The sequence below is a fragment of the Pseudorca crassidens genome, chromosome X (genome assembly GCF_039906515.1).
Source record: "Pseudorca crassidens isolate mPseCra1 chromosome X, mPseCra1.hap1, whole genome shotgun sequence".
Classification (NCBI taxonomy): Eukaryota; Metazoa; Chordata; class Mammalia; order Artiodactyla; family Delphinidae; genus Pseudorca; species Pseudorca crassidens.
This window is the reverse complement of record NC_090317.1, coordinates 87,688,869-87,712,444: the sequence shown is the minus strand read 5'-3', so window position 1 is coordinate 87,712,444 and position 23,576 is coordinate 87,688,869. Positions and strand designations below refer to the sequence as shown.

General features: G+C 38.6%; 1 long non-coding RNA gene across 2 annotated transcripts; it reads left to right on the top strand.

Moving 5' to 3' along the window:
* Positions 1–1,937: 1,937 nt before the first annotated feature.
* LOC137216414 (uncharacterized) lies at positions 1,938–23,335 on the top strand. 2 transcript variants are annotated; one of them, XR_010939766.1, is made up of 4 exons: positions 1,938–2,165; positions 2,279–2,353; positions 10,583–10,864; positions 15,787–23,335. It is a non-coding gene; the product is annotated as an uncharacterized lncRNA (long non-coding RNA). The 2 variants fall into 2 exon arrangements; XR_010939765.1 differs by lacking the exon at positions 10,583–10,864 and having other exon boundaries at positions 1,948–2,165.
* The last annotated feature ends 241 nt before the right edge of the window (positions 23,336–23,576 follow it).

Genomic DNA, 23,576 nt, shown 5'->3' with positions numbered 1-23,576 from the left:
AGGAGAAAATGTTCTTTGCCTAGGGTGACATCTTTTCCCTGTGCCCTCACTCCTCACTGTGTAGTGTGGCTTCATTCAGGTCCTGCCTAGTCTGGTCCTCCAAAAGGGAAGACTCTCCTAGAAGGTCTTTAAGGTCTCATCCAACTCCAAAATACAGTCTTTGCTGAAGACCAGTGAAGACAGGCCCTTTTGCTGGGACCCCAAACAGAAACCAGGAGGAGAATGAGGAGTCATAGGCCCAATGTGCCCCAGGGCCTTTCCCATGCTGAAGCTACTTGTCCTTGTATCCTTCACAACTCACCCAACTCCCTTGGAGCAGAGGGCCCTGCTCCTGAGGGTAAGGTTCCAAGGACTTCCTGGGGCCAGACCTTAAAAGTACCACCCACTTCTGTGAATAAAAGTAGATTGGCAGGGACAAAACTAGATTCAGGAAACTAGATCCCTCTTTCTTTGGTGATCAAAAAGGCCATCAGTGGCTCCCTCAGTTGGGGGTGTGGAGGATCCTGTTTTTCATTAGGAAGCATCCTATTTTTCATTCAGTAAACATTACTGAGCACCTGCTGTGTGCCTGATAGAAACTCGGTGATAGGACTACAACAAGGAAACATGAATAGACCAAGTCTTTGTCCCCCTGGAGCCCAGAGTTGAAGACAAGTGTTCTTAACATTTTTTGTGTGCCATGGACCTGTTTGGTGATCTGGTGAAGCCTATGCATCTTTTCTCAGAAAACAGTATCTTTTGAATGCATAAAATAAGATACCTAGAGCCACAAAATATTGACTATATTGAAAAATAGTTACTAAAATATGGAAAAGCAAATATGTTATAGTAATATATATGATCCTTGTGAGATCTAATGGAGAGTCTAATGACAATCATGATTTTGAGATAGAGATGAGATTACATGATATTTCAAGAAATGTACAACATCTATAATATGATATAAAAATCTCTGTGATTTCTATTAGTAACAGAGTCACAGGTACTATCACTATTATACTATGGTCAGTTACATTCTTTACTGAAAAGATGCTAAATTTCAATTAGAGGAGAGTGAAAACAAAGATGTAATTTTTTTCCCATCCAAATTCATGGACCCCTCTAAACCCTGTCCCTGGACTGGATTGGAGGGAGATCTGTGAACCCAAATTAAGAAACCCTGGTAATAGGAAGGGCCTTCCTGTATCTCCTTTCTTCTTAAACCCCTTTCGTTTGGAGGACAGAAGCCTAGGTTTTATGCTGGGTCTTATTGCTGTGTGACCTCAAGCCAAACAGTTTGCCTCTCTGGGCCATAGTTCCCTAAGTCTGAAACAACGGCAAAGGCAAGAATTGGGAGGGGAGACCTTAATTATTTATGCTCCAGGCAATTAATTTATGTTCTCTCATTGAATCCTCCATTGAATGAATGGCATTTTCAGGGAAGATTTTTTTTAATTATCTTCCCATTTCACAGATGGTTAAACTGAGGCTCCAAGCGAGGCTGTCACTCGACCAATGTCTTAATCAGTAAGTAGCAGGGGCTGGTGGGTGACTGGCCAGACCTCTATAACCACCTCATCCTCCAGGGATAAAACTAGGAACTACGTTCACTTTGAGCGAGAGAAACCTGGCTCAGAAATCCCTGCAGGTGGGGGTAAGCTATGGAAAACTGAGGGCAGAGTCGTGTCTCTTAGCGGAGCGGTGGCTCACGCAAGGTGGCTTACGGAGAATAAGACGTCAAGAAGCCGCGCGCCTCCGATTGTCTTGTGACTCGCGCCAGGCCTCACTTTGGGGTTCGCGCCTGCGTGCTCCCAACTAACCGCCCGAAGACCTGTCGAATGGACTGGCAAAAAGCGATGAAGATCCTCCTCCTGGCCAATCCTATTAGAGGGTGGGCTTAGCTTATAAACCAATCAAAGACCCCCAAAGGGGCGGGTTTTCTTCGGCCTGGATCCTGGCTTGGGGGGTAAAAATAAAGTGTGTCCATCTCCAGCCAATCCCAGGGAAGACAGGAGGGCACTCCTCCAATGGGAGTCTGGAGCCGTCGGTAGCGGTGGCGGCCTGCGACCCCGCTAGCGCTCCAGCAAGCGGGAGGGACGCGTCCAGTGCGTTCGCGAGATCCAGCTGCCGATCCCTGGAATCTACTCGCGCGAGGCAGCGGCTGCACCGACGGCCCGAGGTTCCCGGTGAGACGCTGTAAAGACGTGGGGTGGAGGACGTGGTGGGAAAGATGCCGGGCTGGAGCGCGTGAGGGGTGGGACCTGAGCGAGCTTTTACCTGGGCGGCCTCTCAACCCTAGGTCAGCGGGTTGCGGAGTATCGTGCGGGTAGCAAGGGGAGGGCGATCGCTCCTGCGGCCCCCAGACGGCAACCAGGTGAGTACCCTGCGGAGCCCACCGCCCATGCCCACCCTCCGCGCTCCCCCAATTCCTGTCTCTTGGGAAACGGTGTACTGTGCAGGTCTGCAGCTCACGTGATCGTCTGCTTGCGTGTCTGTAAGTCTCCGTCTGTCTCTCACTCTCTGCCCACCCCGTTCCCCCTTCCTCTGTCTCTATCTCCATCTTTCTGTTTGTCTCTATCTTTCTGTCTGGCTCCCTCTCTGAGATATAGTAGACCGCCCAGGCCTATAAGGCTGAATCCTGACCCAACCAGTTAAAACTAGCCGTCAGACCTTGAGCCTCACCCAGCTGGGCCTCAGTTTCCCCATCTGTCAAATGGGAGTCTAATAATCTCCACCTGAGACAATACAGTGCATCACTTTGCCCAGTGCCTGGCCCCTTGAAAAGTTTCAATAAATAATGACAGTTATAATTGAAAAGAATATAGTCTCTCTTGGCCTTTGGCTTTATTTTCTCCCTGTCTCTGACCCTACCCCCACCCCAACTTGTTCTTCTTTCTGAATGCTTCTGTCTTTCTCTGTTATTGCTTTTCCTTTTTCTGCCTCTTTCCCATCCCTAAACAGGTTAGAGGTGCATTGTTTATAGCAATGAGCTTGGCCTGAGAGTGCCTATGAGCTTAGTCTGGGGTTCTTGTCTGTTCTGGGGGTAAACAAATGGAGCTGGCCTTAGGCTGCTTCTGGCCTCATTGAGGAGACAACCCTCTTTGTTCCCCACCCTCCTGTGTTAAACAGGTGAGACACCCTCCGCCAGGGTGGGGAGCAGCTTAGATGAAAAAGTGGATCAGGCCCTTATCCTGTATCGTGTTAGTCTCCACAAGAAGATCAGAGACCAGGGGTCTCCTAGTTACATTCCCATACAGCCCTGGAATTGACCAGGTCTCTGGAACTCACCTTCAGTCATCAGCAAAATCCCCTTCATTCTCTCCCTGATTTCTGAATAGTCCCATTGTTTTCTTGCCATGCCTTAGTGGTTCTCATACCTTTTGAACACAACACTCCATTTTTATGATGTATGTTTTGAAACATCTCTTTCACTGTTCTGAATTGAAGTGCATAGATAATAGAATCTGTCTACACACATAATTCCCCCCCAAACCAATAAAATGTCTAATTCAATATAAGGGAGAAGTAAAGGAAAAATAATTTATAATAAAACAATATGTATTTCAATATGTAAAGGCTGGGATATAATTCCACTAGAAGACATAATGAAATGGTCTTGCACATACGATGCTTGTACCTGGGAGTGTGACAGCTACACTGTGACTCAGAAACCATGGATAGGGTGATGCAATTTTCCTAGATGATGAACAATTCTTCATAAGGTTCTAAACAAAACAAAGTGCAATCTTCCCTCAATTTATATGGTTGTTGAATTACTGTAAAAGTCATTATATATTAAAATCCATGATCTGGCTCCCATAACCTCTCTGACCTCATCTCCTACCACTGTCCCCATTTGCTCCCTCTCTTTCACCCATCCTGACCTCCTCTAGGCTACTTGAACATATTAGGCACACATCCACCTCAGGGGCTTGTACTAGGCCATCCCTTTTACCTAGAATGCTTGCCCCCCACCAATATCCACAAAGCTCATGCCCTCACCTCCTTCAGGCCTCTACTCAGATGTCACTTTCTCAATGAGGCCTACCCCAACCATCCTGTTTAAAATTGCAACTATCCCCTAGCACGTACCCTTATCTGTTTCTTCCATAGTGCTCCTCACTCTCTTACATATCTTTATTATGTTTGTTGTTTATTGTTTGACTCTCCCACTAGATTGTAAACTCCAGAAGGGCAGAGATGGTTGTCTTTTTTGTGCCTTGATGTATCCCTATTACCTAAAACAGTGCTTGGACACAGTAGGCTCTCTCAATAAATGTTTGTTGAATGAATGAATGAACACGTTTTTCACCTACATGATTGTCTGGTGGAACATTCTAAAGTCATATGGGATGCAGTACGATTCTTTGCTGTGTGGAGCTGTCTTGTGCACTGCAGAATGCTGAGCATCCCTGGTCAATGCCCACTAAATGTCACTATAATCTCCAATTATTTTGACAGTCAAAAATGTCTCCGAAACACCCCTTGACTGTCTATTCAATCCCCCACTGAGAACCACTGCTTGAATAGAAATCTGGCTTTCCCCTGAGCACTCTGCTCCCCCAGCAGCCTCCTCATACCCCTCCTGCCAGGAGGCCAGGACATGGGGGTAGGTGTCCTCACTCTATATGTCCTTCCCAGACATTTTCTCTCCCTCCTCCTTAAACGCTCTGGTTTTTTAGAATTAAAATTTTTTATTTTTAATAATTTCAGACTTTTAAAAAGTTATAAAGATAGTACAAAGAATTCCCATATATCCTTCACTTACATTCCCCAAATGTTAAGAAATTATACAAGTACAGTTCAATTATCAAAATTAGGAAATTAGCATTGGTACAATACTCTTAATGAAAGTACAGAACCTATTTGAATTTCATCAGTTTTTCCACTAATATAATTTTTCTATTCTAGGATCTAATTCAGGATCCCACATTGTGTTTAGTTGTCATATCTCCTTAGGCACTTTTAATCTGGGACAGTTCTTTAGTCTTTCTTTGTCTTTCATGACTTTGATACTTTTGAAGAGTCCTGGCCAGCTATTTTATAGAACTTGGGTTTGTCTGATGTTTCCTTGTGATTACAGTTAAGTTATGTAATTTTGGCAAGAATACCACAGAAGAGATGTGTCTTCAGTGCTTTATATCAGGAGGCACATGATGTCAGTTTATCCCAATACTGGTTTTGTTCACATTGACTATTTGTTTAAGTTAGTGTCTCCAGGTTTCTCCATTGTAGTTACTCTTTTTCCTTTGTAATTAATAAGTAATTTGTAGAGAGATACATTAAGATTATATAAATATCAACCACTTTGTTTTAAATCTCAACTCATCAGACTATACCATCACCTACCTGTGTGTTGTAGTCAGGTACAGACATACACACATACCTGCCCCAGTCACGCCTCATTCCTAGAAGGATTTAGCTACTAGCTTACTGTCACTCTATAACACTACTCCAGTCCTACTTCTTGGTGATTTTAATATCCTCGTAGATGACCCTTCCAGTGGTCTTGTCTCTCAGTTCTGTCTGCTCTTCTACAGTGCTCTTGCCTTTCAGCCCCACCTCAGCCACGCACCCTGATAGTCTTACCCTTCTTAACAGTATCTGTGACTGCATCTCCTCCATAATCTCAGTTTCAGGCATCCTGCTCTCTAACCAGTACTTATCCTTCTAGCTCACTCCCTCTAGCACCCCAATTCCAACAATCCTTCAATGCCACTGGAACTGAACGTTTTCATTACCCTCTACTTCCTCCATGTTCCCATGTCCTTCCTTCAATCAGCTTAGATTCCGTGGTCCATCATAATAATCATTCCCTTGCATACATCCTCACTTCCCTTGCCCTCTGTCACTTTAGCATACTTATCAGGCAAAACCCCAGCCCTGCTTAAATCCACCTCTGCCAGCTCCACTGTACTTTCTTAGGCCATTCACTGTCCTATCCTTCTAGATAACTATTTCATACCTTCTCTCTCCTCAAATCTCCAACACCTCCTCTCCCATCCTAGGCTCAGGCTGCATACTTGACTGAAAATTTTAAACCATCAAAAGAAAACCTCCACTGATTCCCACTACCACATCCAACCACCAAGCAGCATCTGTACTCATATACTCTGCCTTCTTTTCTGTTATTATGGAAAAACTGTCCCTGCTGTCATCAAAATCCTGTCCTTCCACTTTGGCACTAGATCCCATCCTCTTACCTACTTGAGTACATTGCTTCAGCAATATCCCCCTCTCTCTCCTACCTCAATTTCCCCCTCTCTACAAATTCATTCCCATTAGCACACAGACATCCTGTTGTTGCTTCCATCTTTTTGTTACAGCTTTATTGAGATATATTTCACACACCATAAAATTCACCCTTTAAAAGGGTACTATTCAGTGGTCTTTAGTATATTCACAGTGTTGTGCAGCCATCACCACAATCAATTTTAGAACATTTTTATTCCCCCCTAAGAGAAGCTCCATACTCATTAGCAGTTACTCCCCATGACTCCCCTCCCCACAACTGTAGGCAGCCACTAATGCACTTTCTGTCTCTATTGATTTGTCTAGTCTAGACATCTTATATAAATTGGATCATACAATATATTGGCCTTTATGAGTGGCTTCTTCCACTTAGCGTACTGGTTTTGAGGTCCATCCATGTTGTTGCATGTGACATTTGCTTTTATTGCCAAATAATATTCCATTGTGTGAATATACTACATTTTGTTTATTCATTAGTCAGTTGATAGATACTCCAGTTGTTTTCACGTTTGGCTATTTTAAATAATGTTGCTCAGGACATTTGTGTACAAGTTTTTGTGTGAATGTATGTTTTCTTTTCTCTTGGGTAGATACCTAGGAGTGGGATTGCTTGGTCATATGGCAACTCTATGTTTAACTTTTTGAGGAACTACCAAACCGTTTGCAAAAGTGGCTGCACCATTTTACATTCACACCAGCAATGTTTGAGGGTTTCAATTTCTCCATATCCTCACCAACACTTCTTATTGTCTGTCTTTTTTATTATAGCCATCCTAATGGGTATGAAGTGGTGTCTCATTGTGGTTTTTATTTGCATTTCCCTAATAATTAACGATGTTGAACATCTTTTCATGTGTTTATTGGCTATTTGTATATCTTTTTTTGAGAAATGTCTATTAAAATCCTTAGCCCTTTTAAAATTAGATTATTTGTCTTTTTATTGTTAGATTGTAAGGATTCTTTATATATTTTAGATACAAGTCTCTTAGCAGATATATGAATTGTACATCTTTCCTTCCATTCTGTGGGTTATTTTTTCACTTTTTTTAAGTTTTTTTTTTTGATGTGAACCATTTTTAAAGTCTTTATTGAATGTGTTACAATATTGCTTCTGTTTTATTTATTTATTTATTTGGTTTTTTGGCCACAAGGCATGTGGGATCTTAGCTCCCCGACCAGGGATCTAACCTGCACCCCCTGCATTGGAAGACAAAGTTTTAACCACTGGACCACCAGGGAAGTCCCTGTTTTTTCACTTTCCTCGTGGTGTCCTTTGATGCACAAAAGTTTTTAATTTTGATGAAGTTCAATTTATGTGTTTTTTTCTTTTATCATTTGAGCTTTTTGTGTCGTATCCAAGAAACCACTCCATAAACCAAGGTCACAAAGATTTATTCCTTTTTCTTCCAGGAATTGCATGGTTTTAGCTCTTAAATTTAGGCCAGTGATCCATTTTGAGTTAATTTTTGTACATGCTGTGAGGTAGGGAGTCCAAATTTCATTCTTCTACTTGTGGATATCTAGTTGTTCCAGCACCTTTTGTTGAAAAGAGTATTCTTTCCCTCATTGAATTGTCTTGACAACCTTGTGAAAAATCAGTTGACCATAAATCATAAATGTGACAGTTAATTTTTGGACTCTCAATTCTATTCCACCAATCGATATGTTTGTCACTATGCCAGAGCACACTGTCTTGATTAAATTAACTGTGTAGTAAATTTTGAAATCAGGAAATGGGATTCCTCCAACTTTGTAATTCTTTTTCAAGATTTTTTTTGACTGTTCTAAGTCCTTTTCATTTCCATATGAGTTTTAGGATCATCTTGTCAATTTCTGCAGAAAATCAGCCGAAATTTTTATAGGGATTGTGTTGAATCTATATATCAATTTGGGAAGTATTGCCATTTAACGATATTAAGTCATCTGATCCATGATCATGGGAAATCTTTCCATTTAGATCTTCTTTCTTTCAGAAGTGTTTTGTAGTTTTCAGCGTACAAGTCTTGCACTTATTTTGTTAAATTTATTCCTAGGTATTTTATTCTTTTTGCTACTATTATAAATGGAGTTGTTTTCTTACTTTCACTTGCTGATTGTTAAGTGCTAGTGTGTAGAAATACAGTTGATTTCCGTTTATTGATTTCTGTCCTGTCACATTTCTGAACTTGTTTATTAGTTCAAATAGTTTTTAGTGGTTTCCTTAGGATTTTCTATGTATAAAATCGTGTCATCTACAAATATAGATAGTTTTACTTTTATTTTCCAATTTGGATGCCTTGTATTTATTTTTCTTGACCAGTTATCCTGGCTAGACCTACAGTATTGACTAGAAGTAATGAGCGCAGACATCCTTGTCTTGTTCCTGATCTTAGGGGGAAAGTATTGAGTCTTTCTCCATTAAGCATGTTGTTAGCTGTGGGTTTTACATAGATACCCTTTATCAAATTGAGGAAGTTCCCTTCTACTCCTAGTTCTCTGAGTGTTTTTGCTATGAATGGGTGTTGGATTTTGTCAAATGCTTTGTCTGCATCTACTGTGGTGATCATGTGGAGTTTATGTTTGTTCTGTTAATATGGTATATTACATTGATGAATTTTCAGGTAGTAAACTAACTTTGCGTTCCTGAAATAAATCCTAGTTGGTCATGTTATATAATACTTTATATATGTTGCTGGACTTGGTTTGCTAGTATTTTGTTGAGGATTTTTACATCTATATTCATAAGGGATATTGGTCTGTAGTTTTCTTGTGATGTCTTTGATTTTGGTATCAGGATAATACAGGTTGTATAAAATGAATTGGGAAGTGTTTCCTCCTATATTTTTTGGAAGAGTTTGTGAAGGATTGATACTTGCTTTGTGTATGTCTTATGTCTTTTCTGTTTCTTTGTTCTTCGATTCCTCTCTTCTTATGTATCAAGTAGATATTTTCTAGTATAACTTTTAAATTTCCTTGTTAACTATATATTTTTGAGTTAAGTTCTTAGTGGTTGCCCTAGGGATTACAACTAACATCTTAACTTGAGAAAATCCACTTTGGGTTAATTCTAACTTAATTTCAATAGTATATAACAACTTTGCTCTAATATATCTCTGTTCCCTCTCCTTTGCTTCATAGTATTATTATCATACAAATTACCTCTTTATACATTATAAGCCTACCAACGCAGTTTTATTATTATTGCTTTATGTAGTTATCTTTTAAAACAGATAGGAGAATAAAAGTATTACAAACAAAAGTACTTTCTCTTATAATACCTGTGTAGTTACCTTCAAGTTACCATTTAGTGTCCTTTAACTTCAGCCTGAAATTAGTATTTCTTGTAGGATAGGTCTGCTAGCAACAAATTCTTTCAGTTTTTGTTTATCTTAACTTTTCTTTTATGTTTGAAGGACAGTTTAGCTGGATAAAGAAGTCTCCATCTCTTTCTTTCAACATTTTGAAGATATCATTACACTGTCTTCTGGCCCCCATGGTTTCTGATGATAAATCAGCTTATATTTATTGAGTATCCCTTATTGAGTATCCCTTATATTATTGAGTATCCCTTATATTCAATAAGTCATCTTTCTCTTGCTACATTCATTATTGAGTATATCCCTTATACACTTATTGAGTATCCCTTATATTCAATTATTGAGTATCCCTTATATTGAGTATCCCTTATATTCAATTGAGTATCCCTTATATTGAGTATCCCTTATATTCAATAAGTCATCTTTCTCTTGCTACATTCAAGATTTTCTTGTCTTTGATCAGTTTATTCTACTTGAGCTTCTTAAATGTATAGATTAATATCTTTCATCAAATTTGTGATGTTTTGGCCCCTTTCTCATCCTCTTGTCCTTCCAAGATTCCCATTATGTATATGTTGGTACATTTGATGGTGTCCCACAGGTGTTTGAGACTGTTTCTTTTTTTTTTCATTCTTTCTTCTTTCTGCTTTTAAGAAATGGATAATCTCTATTTGACCTATCATCAAATTTACCTTTTCTCTCTTCTGCCAGCTCAAATATGATGGTGAGCCCCTCTAAGTGAAATTTTTATTTCAGTTATTATAACTTTCAACTCCAGATTTTCTATTTGATTTTTTAAATGATTTCTATCTCTTTATTGATATTCTCTATTTGGTGAGACATTGTTCTCACACTTTCCTTCAATTCTTTAGATATTGTTTCCTTTAGTTCTTCAAAAATATTTATAATAGCTAGTATAAAGTCTTTGTCTAAGTCCCAAACATTGGCCCCTTCAGGTACATGTTCTTTTGGCTGCTTTTTCCCCTGTATATGTAACATACTTTACTGTTTCTTTGTATGTCTCATAATTTCTTGTTAAAAATTGGACATTTTAGGGCTTCCCTGGTGGCGCAGTGGTTGAGAGTCTGCCTGCCGATGCAGGGGACGCGGGTTCGTGCCCCGGTCCTGGAAGATCCTACATGCCGCGGAGCAGCTAGGCCCATGAGCCATGGCCGCTGAGCCTGCGCGTCCGGAGCCTGTGCTCCACAACGGGAGAGGCCACAACAGTGAGAGGCCCGTGTACCACAAAAAAAAAAAAAAAAAAAAAAAAAAAAAAAATTGGACATTTTAGATATTCTCCTCTAACAACTCTAGTATCAGACTCTTCCACCCTCAAGGTTTGTTGTTCTGGTGTGTGTGTGTGTGTGTGTGTTGTGTGGTTGTTGTTATTGTTCTTGTTGTCATTTATTTGTTTGGCAACTTTTCTTGACTAATTCTGTGGATTCTATATTCCCTGCATTATGTGGCCTCTGAGTTCTCTGCTAACTTTTTTTTTAAAAAAGATCTTGTTTTTATTTTTAAGCCTGGATTCCTAGGGGTCACACCTGGTAAGTATAATTTGGTGGTCAGCCAGTGATTGGTCAGATGTCCTTAAATACCTTGTCTATATGTCTTCTACCCTCTGCCAAGGGGGTCTGTGTGAGAAGGCATGCCTTCAAACTTCAGCCAGATTATAGGCCAGCCTGAGTTCTCACTTTCTGCTTGCACAAGGCCTCACAGTCAGCCATAAGTAATGACTTGGGCCCTCTCCTTTTCCAGCTCTTTCTTGTGCACAGCCCTTTAGAGTCCCAGGAATATGTCAGAACTTTTCAGAGTTCTCTATAGTTGTCTCATTCTCTAGGATTTCCTTTTAAATTCCTGACCAAGGCATCTCCCTGTTTTCTGGAATTTATTTAGCTTTTGGCTACTGAACCACTAAGCTGGAGAGGGAGGGAGGATGGGAATAGCCACAAGTTAAAATGTCACACACAAAAAAGGCACAGAACCTGCTGTCTTGCCAAGATTCAGTCGTTTCTCTTGGATCAATGATTTTCACTTCATTCTATGCCTTTGTTAATTGCCAGAGTTTTGAACTGATTGATTTTAGTTTGTTTGCCCTTATTTTCATTGTCTTAGAGGGATAGCTGGCTCACCAAAGTCCTCACTCTGCCATTCCATTGATCTCCTGTTGCTCCCATCTTTAAAAAATGTAAAACTCTCTTCATCCCACATCCCCTTGCAAATATGGCTTTATTTCTCTATTCCTCTAACAACAAAACTCTTCAAAAGAGTTGTCATTCTTCACTTCTTCCTACTCTTCTCCCATTCCCTGTTTGTTCATATTAAAATATCTTACACGTATAATAAAAGAATATATACATTATGTACATAAGTTATAGAGATAATGAAAACCCAGGAACTCCAACCCCGCCCAAGAACAGCATTAATGATAGCATCTATCCCTGTGTCATTTTCAGTCCCATTTCCCACCCCTCCTGCCAGAAATTACCACTCTCCTAAGTCTTGTGTTTAACATTCCCTTGCTCTTTTTGATTTTTTTTCATATTTGTGGAGATGCTTAACCAATACATTGTGGTTTTGGCTTGGTTGTGAGCTCTGAAAAAAATAGTATCATACTGTATGTGGTCTTCTGTGACTTACTTTTTTCATTCATCATCGTGTTTCCAAGATTCACCTGTTTTGCATGTAGCTGTAGCTTGTTCATTCTCAATGCCATATGATATTTCATTGGGTGACCTTAAATTATTCACCCATCTACCTGTTGAGGGACATTTGGGTCATTTCTAGCTTTTTGCTCTTATAAAAAGTGCTATTATGAACATTCTTGTACATGTCTCCTTGTACACATGGACACCCATTTTTCTAAGGTATATACCTATGTATGGAATTGCTGGTTAATAAGACATGTAAACATTCAGCTTGACGGGATTATGCCAAAATGTATTTTAAACTCTTGGTACCAATTTACACACCTTTCAGCAATTTGTAAGAGGTCCCATTGATTCATATACACCTTATTAATACTTGATATTGTGCCACTTTTAATTTTTTGTCATTATAGTGAGTCTTTGTGGACTTAATTAGCATTTTTCAAATTACTAATATAATTGAGCATCTTTTCACGTTTATTGGCCACACATGTTTCTTCTTCTGTGCAATGACTGTTAATATCTTTTGTCCATTTTAAAAATTGATATTTTTATAATTTTTATTGATTTACAGAAGTTATTTAATTATTTGCATACTCCTCATTTGTCAGTTATATGTGAATATCTTCTCTCAGTTTGTGGCCTTTTTTTTCTTTATAGTGTCTTTGCATGAGCAGAAATTCCTAATTTTAAATGAGTTGAACAATTCAGTTTTTTCTCTGTAGCCAGCACTTTTTGTGTGTTGTCTTCCCTAACCTATGGTCATGAAGATATTCTTTATTTTCTTCTAATAAAAGTTTAAAGGTTTACCTTTAACTTTTAAGTCCTTAATCTAACTGGAATTGATTTTTGTGTAGTGTAAATTATGAGATAGGAACCCAGTTGTGTTATTTTCCCCACAGATAGCCTAATTATCTGAAGTGCCACTTCTATCATACATCAAAGTTTCACATCTGTGTAGGTCTGTTTCTGGGATCTCTGCTACTGGCCAACTTTTTGCCCCTGAATCAGTACCACACTACCTTTAATTACTTTAGCTTCGTAAAGAATCTTGATATTTGATAGAGCAAAATCTTCCCATCATATTTTTCTTCAGGAGTATCATATATTCTTGGCCCTTTGTTATTTCAAGCACATTTCAGAATAAGCTTGTCGTGTTCTACAGAAATATTGGAATTGGAATAAATCTGTAGATCAGTTTGAAGAGAATTGATATGTTTATGATGTTGAGTCTTCCTAGCTATAAACATGATGTATCCTTTCATTTTAAATAAATTATTGAATGTCTTTTGGTAGAACTTTATAATTTTCTGTATAAGGTCTTGCATATCTTGTGTTAGATTTTTTTCCTTGGTATTTATGGCTTTTACTGCTATTATGAATGAGATCTTGTTATTTAATGTGTTTTATCTCTTTTGCAGGTATATAGAAATGAAGTTAATTTTTTATATTGTTATTATAGCCATTCACCTTGCTTTATAAACTTTCATTACCTTTAAGCAAACTTTTAATTTTAGAATAATTTTAGTTATAGAAAAGTAAATAGAGACAGTATGGAGAGTTCCTGTGTACTCTTCACTGTGATATTTTTGTCAAAACTAAGAAAACAACATTGGTATATTACTATTAACTAAACTTCAGACTGTATATAGATGTATCAGTTTTCCCACTAATGTCCTTTTTCTGTTCTAGGAGCCAATTCCAAATACATTGCATTTAAGTTGTCATGTCTCTTTAGTGTCTTATGGTCTATGACATTTTCTTAGTCTCCTTGTTTTTTATAAGCTTAACAGTTTTGAGATGAACTATAGAATGTCCCTCAATTTGGATTTGTCTGAAGTTTTCCTCATAATTAGACTGGGGTTGTTCTTGGAAGGAATACCACAGAGTTGAAGTGCCCTTTTCATCACATCATATCAGGGGTATGTGAAATCCCTATGACATCCCTGGTGATGTTGACCGTCACCACTTAGTTAAGGTAGTGTTTGCCAGGTTTCTCCACTGTAAAGTTGGTATTTTTTTTCCCTTTTCATTCTCTGTTCTTTGAAAGAATCTAGCCCACCCTCAAGAAGGGAAGGAATTAAGCTTCACCTCTGGAAGGGGATGTAATTACATATATTATTTGGAATTCTTCTGTAAAAAAGATTTGTTTCTTCTCCTTTATTTACTTACTTATTTATTCAGTTACTTGTTTATATCAGTATGAACTCATGCCATATTTATTTGTTTAATAATTTGAGATATAAATCCAATACTGTTATTTGTCTTGTGGCTCAAATTGTTCCAGCTTTGGTCACCGGGGGCTCTTTTAGGTTGGCTTCTGTGTCCCGTTGACATGGCCCCATCCTTTTGTTTTTAAGTACTTCCTTACTTGTCAGCACTACAAGATACTCCCTACTCATCTTTTATCTTCCTGCCCCAGTCCCAACCCCAGAATCGACCATTTCTCAAGGAACCCTGCTTCCTTTTAAGTTGTCTACATATTCTTTTGTGTTTTCTATGTTGACAACCATATCAGCTATTAATAATGAGAGTTTTGTTTTTTCCTTTCCAATCTTTATGCTTTTAATTTATTTTTCTTGTCTTACTGAGATGGCCAGGGCCTCCAGTACAGTGATGAATAGAAAAGATGTAGTGGGCATCCTTGTCTTGTTGGATATTTTAGAGGAAACACCACTAACTTTTCTCTAGTAAGAACAATATTTGCTGTAGATTCCTACAGTTTTTATCAGATTAAGCAAGTTCCATCCTGTTCCTCCATGCTAAGAAGTTTTTGTTATTGTTTTTAAATCATGAAAGGGTGTTGAATTTTTTATCAGATACATTTTCTGTTTCTTAGGATGATTATGTTTTTTTCCCTCCAATAATCTGATGATGTGGTAAATGACATTTATAGATTTTCCTTATGTTAGACTACCTTTGCATTTCTGGTATAAACATAACTTGGTCGTGATCTTTTCCTTTTTCTACAATACTAGATTCAGTTTGCTAATATTTTGTTTAGGATTTCTGTATCTGTGTCCATAAATTGGTCTTTAATTTTCCTTTCTCATGCTATCCTTATTTGCTTTTGGCATCAAGTTCTGCTGGTATCATAGAATGAGTCAATGTTTCCTCATTTACAATATTCTGGAAGATGCTATATGACTTTGGAATGATCTGTTTGGTAGAATTCTCCTGTAAAACCACCTTGGTCTTTTCTTTTTAATATTAAGTGAATATTAAACTTCTAAATAAAATATTTTCAAAATTTTGAATGAGAAACTTGAAATCTGCTTCCATAACATGTTTATTTTATATCAGGTTTTATGCTTAAAATGGCTACAGAAAAATCCTGATCAAGACTTTTTAATGATGTATTCTTCAAATTCTTAATGGTCACCATCAATACAAATCTTTCTTTGTACAATTAGGTGATAAAGTATTTCAAACCAACTTTTAAATTGTTCAAAAATGTTTAAAAAGTGAAGTTATATCTAACAGCTTTTCTTTTTATTTCACTGACAAATATATTGTTAAAAATATCTTGTGATAATATGATTAGATTTCAAATCCAATTGAACTCTTTCATATTAACTATTTCAAAATAATGATAAAGCTCTTATTTGCAGAACATGCATCATTGTTAGAACCATCACCCTGCAGCTAGCTTGGACACCATTAAAAGGGCTCATCAGCTGCAAATGGATAGAAGTATCTGATATTCGCGAAGACAGAGTTTCAGGGCTTCTACCTGGAGCTACACTCTCCAAAAGCCCCTGCTTGGCCTCCCTGCACCCAACCCTACCCCATCCAGTCACAACTTGGGTCGTGTGGTGTTTCTTGGCAACTGGAACACAGACTCCTCCAGCAGCTCCGCAGGCCCCTTGTCCTCAGTGAGCAGAAGACTACAGAAGCTGGCTACTGAAGAGGCTGTCCAAGTCTTAGAGCTCCTCTTCGGCCCTGCTTAGCACATTTACTACAGAGCAGTAACTGAGTGCTGGATGTTACTCATTCGTGTTCACCACCTGCAGGGACTGCAGAGGGATTTGTCAGACCCCATTTCACTAAGGGCCACCCTCTAAGGATCTCCACAGGAGGCTGCCCATAGAGAGAAGTGGCCTGCCTAGGGTCTCCACTGCCTTAAGGCCTACGTGGACACTTCCAGGCCTAAGGGGATTAATATTTCTTCACCTACCTGTCATCCACATATCAATTGGAAAATTCTCCCTCCTGATGTTTTTTGTTCCTTTGTTTGTTTTTTAGTAGGAAGAGTTTTAACTACTGCTTCAATTCCTTTAGTAGTTAGAGGACTAGTCAGCATTTCTTTTTCTTCTTGAGTCAGTTTTGGTAAGTTATAGTTTTCTAGGAATTGGTTTTGTCCGCCTTCTCAAGTTTATTGGCATAGTTTCCTTATTTTTTTATTCTCTGCTGTATACAATCTGTAGTTATGTCTCCTTTTTCATTGCTGATATTGGTTATTTGTGCCTTCTCACTTTTTTTCTTGATCAATCTCACCAGAGGTTTGTCTATTTTACTAGTCTTTTCAAAGAACCAACTTTTGGCTTTGTTGCTCCTCTCTATTTTGTCTTTGTTTTCTATTTCTTTAATTTCTGCTCTTATCTTTTTTGATCTCCTTCCTTCCACATTTTTTGGATTTATTTTGTTGTTATTTTTCTAATTTCTTAAATTGGACACCAGCCTTATTAATTTTTAGTCTTTCTTGTTTTCTACTTTGCACATTTAAGGACGTAACTTTCCCTCTAACTACTGCTTTTCTACAAGTTCAGCCATGTCATATTTCATTACTGTTCAGTTCCAAGTATTTCAGCATTTCCATCATGGTTACTTCTTTGACCTGCAAGTTATATAGAAGTGTGTTTCTAAATGTTTAGAGATTTTAAAGTTTATCTTTATGTTATTGAACTCTATCTTTAATTGCATTATGGTCAGAGTATGTGATCTGTGTGATAAAAATTCTGAAATTTATTGAGACTTGTTTTATGGCTTAATAGGTGATCAGTATTTTTTAATGTTTCCTATGTGATTTATAAGAATGTATGTTCTCTAACTGTTGAATACAGAGTTCCACATAAGTCTGTTATCAAATTTGTTAATCGTATTGTTCACATTTTCTATATCTAAACTGATTTTTTGGTTGTAATATACCAATAATTATAAGGTATGTTAATATGCAGTTATGATGGTGGATTTGTCTATTTCTCCTTGTAGTTCTTTTTTTTTCTTTTACTTATTTTGAGGGTATTTTATTAGGAATATTCAAAATGAGAATTGTTATATATTCCTGGTAAACATGTAATGACCCTCTCTATTTCTGATAATGCATTTTTTCCTTGAAGTCTATTTTATCTTACATGAATATAGCAACACAAACTTTTCTTCTTCTTAGGATTTGTGTGGTATATAATTTTCCATCCTTTTACTTTTCAACGTTTTCATGCCTTTATGCTTTAATCATATCTCTTGGAAATGGCATATAGTTGGACCTTTTAAAACATCTAATATAATAATCTCTGTCTTTTAATGGTCAAGTTTAGTCTGTTTACACTTATTGTGATATATTTGGACTTGTTTCTGCCATCATACTTTTTTTTTTTTTTTTTTTTTGCGATACACGGGCCTCTCACTGTTGTGGCCTCTCCCATTAAGGAGCACAGGCTCCGGATGCGCAGGCTCAGCAGCCATGGCTTACGGGCCCAGCCGCTCTGCGGCATGTGGGATCTTCCTGGACCGGGGCACGAACCCATGTCCCTTGCATCGGCAAGCAGACTCTCAACCACTGCACCACCAGGGAAGCCCCCATCATACTTTTTTATTTCTATTTCCTACCACCACCTTTTCGATGCTTCATTTTTCTCTTTTTTTTTTGCCTGCTTTTTAGTTTTGAAATTTGTTTGTTTGCTTTCTTAATCATTTTTTTTCCTCCCTACTGTTTGGAATTTACCTATTCTTTTTCCTTTCTTTCTGTGGTTATCCTTGAAATTTTACCATGCATGTTTAACTTACAAGGTTTAAAGTTAAACAGTATTTTAACCTCCCTCTTAAAGAGTGCAGGAACCTTAGAACCTTCAACTCTAGTCATTCCTATCTTGACCACATGTTATTTTTTTGAGTGTGTTAGTTCCTTCTTCCCCTGACCTCACTAATATATCATCATTAGTATTAATTTATATAGATGGTATGTGTTTGGATTTACATGCATACATTCTTGCATCTCAGAACATTGTTCTGGGATCATTTTCCTTCATTATGATTACGATGTTTAGATACTCTTTTAGTACATATCTGTTGGTGTTAAATTCTCCTAGTCTCTGTTATATGTAAATGTATTTATTCTCATTCTTAAAAGGTAGATTGTTATAGGTAATATTAGAAGTCCACTATCAGTCTAATTTCTGTTTTTTGTAGGTGTTTTTGTTTTCTTATATTCTGACTACTTTTCTCTCTCTCTTTTTCTTGGAGGGGAGGGGTATATTCAGGGGGTTCTGCAGTTTCATTCTATCAGTGTTTAGGTATGTATTTCTTTTTTATTATTCTACTTTGGAAATGTGCTTTATGCCTCTGGATTCATGTTTTTCATAATTTCTGGAAAATTCTCAGCCATTATCTCTTCAAATATTGCCTTTCTTCCATTCTTTCTATATTTTCTTTCTCAGAATTCAGTTGGTCATATTTTGGACCGCCTCATTCTATCTTCCATATCTCGTAACATTTCATTGATATTTTCTATCTTCTTGTCTTCCTGCACTTCATTCTAGGCAATTTCTTCAGATATATCTTTCAGCTTATTGATTCTCTCTTCAGCTCTGTCTGATCTGCTGTTTAATCTGTCCACTGAGTTTTTTATTTCAAGAATTGTATTTTTCATTTGTACAAACTTCATATATTTCACTTTCTAATCTTCCTAGTCATCCCTAATAGTCTCTTGTTGCTTGCTCATCTTTGTGGTTGCATTTATTATTTCTTTAAACATGTTATACAATTTTTGTTCAGCCAGTAATCGCTGTTTGTCTAAGTATGGCATTGTAAATATTGTTCACATCCAAACAACATAGTACAGTCTGATTACATATCCTCTGTTGTATACCTTTTTGTTTTCCTAGTAGTTGTCTGTTTTTTTTTTCCTGTGCCTGGTGTTCTAATACCATTACTAGTTCTTCTCTGAAATTCTTTTTTTAAAAAACTTTTTAATTTTTTGGCTGCGCCACATGGCATGTGGGATCTTAGTTCCCCAACCAGGGATCGAACATGTGCCTCCTGCATTGGAAGTGTGGAGTCTTAACCACAGGGAACTCGCTGAAATTCTTTTTAAAATCCATATCAGATCATGTCCCTCCTTTGCTCAAAATTCCCCCATGGCTCCCGGCTCCCTCAGAATAAAAGCCAAAGCCCTCACTGTGGCCCAAAGTTCTTTACACAGTCTTGTCCCCATCATCTCTCTGACCTTGCCTCCTATCACTTTCCCCATCACTCACTGTTCTCCAGCCACACTGGCCTCCTTGCTGTTCCTTAAACATGTCATGTATCCCCCCTCTTCAGAGCCTTTGTACTTGCTAGTCTCACTGTCTAGAACATTCTTCTTCCCAGATAATCTGATGACTTGCCCACCCACTTCCAGTAGGCGCCAATGTCACCTTCCTAGAGAAGCATTCCCTGACAAACATATCTAAAATAGCCCCATTCACCAGCACTTTCTATCCCCTTATCCTACTTTATGTGTTGTGTTTTCCTACAAAGCACTGATCACCACCTGATATACTTTATTTATTTATTGTGATTAGTGTTTGTCTCTCCACAATAGACTGTAAGCTCCACAAAGCAAGGACTCTTGTTTTGTTCATTGTTGTATCTCTAGTGCCAAGAACAGTGCATAGTAATATTTAGTAGACACTCAATAAATATTTGTGGAATAAACTGAATGAATTGATGAATGAATTAATGTGGAGGATAGAGGGAGAAATGCATTGAGAACTAGGCTAGGCATGAACGCCTTTCATGGCATGCAAAGGAGCTTGGGTGTCATTGTTCAGAAGGGTGAGGGCTGTAAAGAAGCAGTGAGGGTAGCTCCTGGGTTCTTTTGAGAAGCAAGTTCAGAGTTGGTAGGGTGGTAACAAAGCCCCATGTATGACTCGCTCTGTATCCTGGGCTCCTAAAGGTGGACCTGCCTCTTTTTCAAACAGCCCTCAAACTGCTGTGTTGTCATGCCTGCCTGTTACTTAGTGAAAACCAAAGCCCCAGCTCTCATTAGGCCTTCTGGTCCCAGCTAGGATCCTCTTTTCTCCTGCCTGTGAGAAACTGTTTCTTGGTCCCCAGGCCAAGCAGATCACCCCCATTAGACTTTTTCTGTGGTACTTGGGTTGTGGGGGAATTGTACAGGAGCTGGTATAAAGCCTGGTACATAGTAAGTGCTGTCATAATGGTGGACACTTCACGGAAGTAAGTTTCAGCTCAGAAAACCTTTTTTCCATTGTAAAGGCTACAACAGATTGTGAGGTTTTAGTCCTGACTTTCTCCCTAACCCCTTTGGGAGCCAGCATGGCTCCAGTGTTTCTGTTTGTCCATGACTGTTTGGATACTAATTCTGTTTAATGTGTGGCCTACTCCCCTGGTTTTTGTGTAACCCACTAATTTCATCAGAATGCCATCAATACACACAGGTCCCTGTGGCACACCCCTAGAGACCCCCCCCTCCCGGGCCAACATCAGTTCATTAATCATTATCACACTGGGTTTAACCAGCCAGCTAGTTATAAGTTCACTTGAGCAAAGTTGACTGAACACCTACTATGTATCAGGCCTCCGGTTCCGCACCGAGGACACAGAGATGAACAAAGTGTGTTCTCAGACACAGAACCATCATTTCAGGGCAGTGTGGTCAATGCAGTAATAGTGATGGGTACGAGAGACTGTGAGAGCCCCTATGGAACACATGACCCAGCTCAGGGGACCGAGGAAGGTTTCTTGGAAGAGATGGTATATGAACTGACTCTAAAAAGATGAGTAGGAATCTTCTAGGTGACTAACAAGGGAGAGGAGGGCAGTCCAGGCAAAGGGTACAGCATGGGCAAAGGCCCAAAGATGGGAAGCAGCATGGTGTACACCAACCTAACTGCATTCACTGTTCACCTTTCTTTCTACGAGATCATTCTAGGAGACTCTGGCACATACCAAAATTCTGACATGAGGAGTTTGTGACCTCCCTTGACATGCTAATCTGTTAACTCTTCAGAAAGGTAATGAAAAGTTGGTTGGACACAACTGTCCACAAACTTGTTCATACCAGCTTCCAGTGTTCCTGGCTTCCTTATCTAGATGATGGTGTCTATGTTACCTGCTTCCTTTGTACCTCCCCTGGGGTTGGGGTCATTCCCACTGTCCTGGAGGTTATGGAGTCTCCCTCAGCTCCTTGTGTGGAGATCTCATTGTGGAGAGGAGTTTTTCTGACTCCTGATACCAGCTGTGGCATAAAGACTATTCATCTTTCAGGAAATGGGCAGGGCCTGTCTGTCTTGTCCTCAGACATTAGGGTTCACCTCCTCTGGGATTCATTCATACCTGTAATAATCTAGGACAAGTTGGTTGTGGAGTCTGGTAAGCCCAGTTTCAAGGTATGGAGCCCTCATGTCTTGGTTGTGTGACCTTAGCCATGTCACCTGTCCTCTCTAAGTGTCAGTTTCCTCATCAGTAAAATGAGTTGAATACCTACCTTGGATAGTTGTTGTGGGTGTTAGAGCATATGTGAGTTACCTGGCACCTGGCTACCATTTATTGAACACCTACTACTATCAATATTAAAGGGACAGTGGCCTGCCTAGTGGTTAAGAACATGAGCTGAAGATCCAGACCAACCTGATTTTGGATTATAGCTCAACTACTTACTAGCACTGGGACCTTGGTCAAGTTTCCTAACCTTTTTTAGCCTTAGAACATTTGTAAAATGAAGTTACTGTACCTACCTCAGAGTTATCATGTGTGTTCTTGTAGCAGGGTATATATGCGAGGTGGGAGCCTTCACAGGCCCCAGACTCCTCCCCCACCTGCCCCCTCAAGAGACTGCCCCCCCCATCCCCAGGGGACCTACCTTTAGCTTCCCCCTCTCTCTAAGGCTAACAAAGAGGACTGAGCTGGCCCCTCAGTGTCATAGGGCTACCTCGTTATGGAAGCTTTCTAATGTTAATTGGCTCTTGCATTTCTGGAGTAAACCCAACATTTTCATCTTACGCTAAATCTTTTTTTATTCATTTGGTTTACTAATAAATTGTTTAGGATTTTTGCACCTTTTGTCATCTACCATGTTTGTCTGGTCAAGGTTATTAGTGGGCTCATCCAGTAAATAAATTAGTCGGTCCAGTTCATCTAAGTTTTCAAATTAATCGTATCTTCTTCTTTTGTCATTTCTGCTGTATCTTTTATATTGTTCATATTATTTATTTGTGCCTTTTCTCTTTTTTTCTTGATTAGTCCCTCCAGAGATCTTTTTAGCGGTTAGTCTAGAAAATTTACCATACATATTCAACCTAAAGTCTAAAGTTAAACATTATCGTAATCCCCCACCCAAACAATACAAGGATTTTATAATTTTCTTTTCTAAGGAGGATATTAACATATACACTAGATGGACATTAACAATATTATTATTTTGTGCAGTGTTTAAATGCTTGTTTACTATTTTATTTGTTCACCTTCCTTCTTAAACCTCAGACCTCCTTTTTGGGGATAATTTTCTTTCTTGAAATATATACTTTAGAAGATCCTTTAGGGCAGATCTCTTTACAGGAAACTGTCTGAATCTATTTATCTGTAAATGCCTTTATTTCACTTTATTCTTCTTTGAAAGATAGGTTTGCTATGTACTCAGTTCTGAATTACCTTTTTTTTTTCTCTTAACACTTATAAAATATTATGGCACTGTCTTCTGGTTTCCACTATTACTGTTGAAAAGTCTGCTGTCAGTCTAATTGTCTTTTTTCTTTCAGGTGTTCTTTTTCTCTGGCTGCTTTGAAGATCCTTCTTTGATTGTTGCTTGATTCTAAGGGCTTTTTATCATTGTTGTTCTCTGAATGTACCTTTGTATAGCTTCCTGATCTTGCTTCATGAATACAATATTTTTTCTTGTCACTCTGAGGACATTAAATAATAGTGTCTTTCAAAAAAGTGTTCTTTTCCTTGCCTAGTTTTTGTTTCCAAATATGTGTATTTGGGTGTCAGTGGCAGTGAGAAACACTCACTGGCTACCAGATTTGGCCAAAGGCATCACAGAGACATAACCTATTCTGAAGCCCTAGAGAGAGTTTGTATGATATTGAGGGGGGCTCCATTAGTGTGCAAGCGTGGGTCAGTGCCACAGTTGTCACTTGATAGCATGGTAGTGCAGTATACTCTAGAGCCAGACTGCCTGGGT